Raw genomic sequence first — 4573 nt, forward strand, 5'->3', positions numbered from 1 at the left:
ACTAACAGCAGTATGCCTTGCGCTATGGAATGTTAAGTTGCTGTTGGCGATAATTGCACTCGATCTATTCGGAATACTATAGCTATTGTATGGAGTTTCTACCTCAATTGCATGTTGCACAAAAGACCTTTGAGAAGATGTGAATAGATTTTCACTACCCGCCCTGGAGTAGCTTTTCTCCAAGGAAAAATGAGGGTTTGTGTTGGCTACAATACCAAACTGAGGTCTATCATCTACAACCATCTGAACTTGATCCGATAGCTACTGTTCTCATAGGATCTGCCACCGAATCATGGTTAGGAGCAAGAGAAGCTCTTTACAGGCTGCAATATTGGCCATATTGTCTATAGAGTTTTTTGCTATCCCACGTAGTTGTTGAATGGGCAACAGTGAACTTCTCCTGGAGGCTAATAGGTGCTAACATATTGGTATGCCCGTCTCGAGAAATGCCATTACTCCGTAGTCTGTGTTCGTCAGCTTCTCCAACATCAAATCTCTTTGTGTGGAAAAAAAATTTCGCTTCCACTTTTGCTCTTTGACTATTCTTTTGATCCTGGTCGGCAACGTACGTGTGATTTACTACTTCCCGTTTGTCTGCACATTGTTCCGAAATCATCAAATTTTTAGATAGGCTATCAACAGAGCTAGACAAGGAGTGCGACTGAAGCCAACGGCTCATCAGCCCATGACTTGCACATAGGAAATATTCCCCAATGCCTTTCCCTCAACATTGAGCTTATATCTGCCACTAATCCCCTCACACACTCTGCTAAAAGTGCAAGCAGCTAGCAATGAAGCCGCTGGCTTAACTACTTGAGGATAACCATCATAAGCTTTGGTGTGATCGATCCTGCTAAGATTTTCTACCCTCATATCCATTTTGACATTTACTTGTTCCATTTCTTCGGCCTCTGTCGTTTGCATTGCCAAACAGCCTGATAGCATCAGTAGAAAAATGTAATGAACGGGCTTGCGAAGGCAATGAGTGTTGGTGATTCGACTCTAGATTAGGCCAACTGATCATTGATTGAAATCTGATATAGTCTGTTGCTCATCACGTTGGCAAGCATCCAAAGTGAAGATGAACTGCAACGCAAAGTGCTTTTATTTTTATTCACTTGGTAGCTTTTCATGCTGGAGTTTTATTTTTAGAGCTTTTCATGGCAACAAATTTTTTAAAATAAAAAAATATAATGCCACGTGGTGGCTTTTGCGTTGAGATACTGCGAAAAGAGCCTTTGGCTCACCAAGTAAAAAAGGAGAAGAGGTTCAATAAGCTTGGAATTGTAGCAATGCTCCTCGTTCAGAATCCCACTTTTAAAATTTGGTCCAAGTATACAATGTAGTGATGAAATATTATCTTCATCATCATTTGCTACTGCACCTCAAGAGTCCATCAATGGTTTGTGCATGGCTTCAAAAATGAGATCGGGAGAAGCTACATATAAAACCCCTTCCTCTGCTTTTTATATAAATTGGATCTAATATCCACTAACATTCATTGGCTCTAATCATCCACAACACCACCCTTAGAGTTCACCACAATTTTCTAGGCCCATTGTACATACAACGCTCTCCTAGTTGAAATTGCTTCATTCCTCAGTTCAGCTTTGGAATAGTTTTCAATAGTTTCTAGTTTTCTTAGTCATATTTGTAGTTGTTTCTTTTCTAGTGGTTGCATTTATGGTTTGCAATAGTTTCTTTGCGTGCCACCCCACTCATCCGACCACGCACCAAGATAGTAAAGTGGGATAGTGGCAGGCATTTGTAGCAGGGCTATACGGATACATAGGGTTCATCTTTCATGGAAACCTTAGTGGCCATGCTCTAGAGGACATTCTCTTCCAATTGGACCATACTTGGTTTGGGTGCTTGGGCACTCTTGGGCCACTCATCGGCGAGCGCCCAATGTGGACACATCGGCCGACCAAGGTGGGGCTCGAACCACCAAGGCAAGTGAGGTAGCATTCATCATACAAAGTGTGGCCATCCTATGGCAACCCCTTCCAAAGTATTCATGAGCTACCAAATAGCAGTTCTTGGGTGGCCCAACCAATTATGAGCTAGTGGTTGTCCAGTGGCCAGCCAAGCGGCTAGTGGCCAAAGTCACCATGGGCTTCCCTAGGCCACTAGCATTTGATATTTTGATTTTCCCATGAGTTGCCTTGGCTAGATATTTTCTAGGGGTAGCAATTTAAGAAAACGCTTTAAGGAAAAGCAGTTTAAGGGGCCAACCTAGTAAGGAGTACAAGTTGGACTAGCCTATCTGCTATGCCAGTTGGCTTCACAAAGGCCAAAAGAAACTATAGCACCACTGAGAGAGAGGGCTTGCACATTGTCTATGCTCTGCAAAGGTTTAGGAATTATCTTCTGGGTGTACATTTTGTAGTCATAACCAACCACCAAGCTCTCAAGTATCTTCTCAACAACCCTCAAGTATCTTCTCAACAAGCCTCAAGTGGCATGACGTATTTGGAGATGGTTATTGTTGTTTCAAGAATTCGACTTGGATGTCCTTTGCCCTGGCAAGGAGCATCAGGTGGCCAACCATCTCTCCAAGATTGAGTCAGGGGAACCAACAATAGGAGTAGAAGACGACCTCCCTGATAGTTTTCTTTTTTAAGGTAGACACTGTCATCACAGACTGGTATTCGGATGTTATGCATCTTCTATCCATAGGTTCTTACCCAATAGATTTTTCAAGCTTGGTTCTACACCATGATTGGTGACACACTCTACAAAAGTGGTCTAGATGGTATTCTTTGCCGTTGTGTCATGTCACATGAAGTCCAAGCCATTTTGGAATATGATCACTATGGTATCATAGGTGGCCACTACCCAGGGCACATCATTGTCCATCTCACTTTACACATTGGATTGTGATGGCCATACATGTTTTGAGACGTAGTGCAGTATGCTTGGTCCTGTGATTCTTGTCAACGGTGCTCCCCCAAACCAACTCGCCAGGCTAACCGTCCCTTGCGAATCTCTTTGGCATGGCTGCCATTTGGAAGGTGGGGTATAGATTTTGTTGGTCCAATCAACCCAATTGGCCAACCAGGCAATAAAAGGTATCTTCTGGTTGCCACCCACTATGCTACCAAATGGCATATGTGGGGTATAGATTTTGTTGGGCCAATCAACCCAATTGGCCAACCAGGCAATAAAAGGTATCTTCTGGTTGCCACCCACTATGCTACCAAATGGCATATGTGGTGGCAACCCCTGACTGCAACTCTGTGACAACTGAAAAGTTTTTATATGAAAACATCTTTTGCAGGCTTGGCTTCCCTTTAGAGATCACCAATGATCAAGGCACCCACTTTGAAAATGATCTATTGGCCAATCTTTTTGACATGAAAAAAATATTCCACAGAAAGTTGTGGTCCTACTATCTTGGGGCCAAAGGCTAGGCCCAAAGCACTGACGGGAGCAAAGCGAACCCCGACGGCCTCTAAAACGTCGGGAGCTGAATGGTACACCTCGAGCCTATCACGGCAAAGAGAACAGGGGGCACCACCTATCTTTGAGCGGCTAGGATGCAGACCACGATGATATGAACACCGTAAACTTACACACACACACACACACACACACACACACACACACACACACACACACACACAGATTGACAAATGATGAAAACCCTCGGGGGTGTGAGGGAGAATTATTTCTGTAGTATTTACAATGACCTTCCTTCCAGTGAGGCAGCACACCGTGGTGATAGAGAGGCAGGGAGAAAAGATGGTGCAACTATTTAGTGCGTTCTCTAAGACGACTCAATGATTGTGAGGCTTGTTACCAAGAGCATGTATACGTGTGTGCATCGACCATTGGAGTCAAGAGGTGGACGTGGCTCCCTTCGCATGGTGCAATTCCCAAGGCAAACCAACATACAAGCCCCCTCCCCATGATGCCAATAGTGTCAACTCTTCCCACTACACTCTACCAAGTGCTGACCTCTCCCCCCCCCCCCCCCCCCCCCCCCCCGATAGTGACCTCTCAGAGCCAATTTATAGGTATTGGTTGCTTGGATTATGGTTATCCCGATTGGATTAGGGTAAGCTAATCGGGGAGACAAAGCAAGCGGTGGGCCCGATGTGGTTGACCCTTGCTTTGTTTTGGGAGGTTATTAAAAAAGTGAGAATCTCTAGGTGGGCCTTTGTGACCATCACCTAGAGAGAGGGAATTTACAAATTGGGAATTTTACAAGGCTTGAGTGAAAACTGAAGAAATGATGAACATAACCTACAAATTATTGGAAATGATGTCGTGGTTGAGTGATGCTGGCGAATAGCGTGTTGCCGGTGCGTTGGTGTAGCGCGTACTTCTTTTCGGGGTCGGCCGGGGCATACCTTTGACGCATTTCTCTTTTCTGTTGTTGGCGGCGCGTGCTTTGGGTTTCTTCCTTCTTTTGTCGAGTTCGTCGATGTCATAGGATCCTTTTTTTTGTATTTTTTTTTCATGTGTGTGCGTTTGTGCGCGTGTGTGTACGTATGGGTGCACGAGCGAGTATGTGTGTATATATATAGATGTGGGTGCGCATGTGTGAGTGTGAGTGTGTGTGTATTTG

The sequence above is a fragment of the Adiantum capillus-veneris genome, chromosome 21 (assembly GCF_014529385.1).
Source record: "Adiantum capillus-veneris isolate H3 chromosome 21, ASM1452938v2, whole genome shotgun sequence".
In the NCBI taxonomy this organism is placed as follows: Eukaryota; Viridiplantae; Streptophyta; class Polypodiopsida; order Polypodiales; family Pteridaceae; genus Adiantum; species Adiantum capillus-veneris.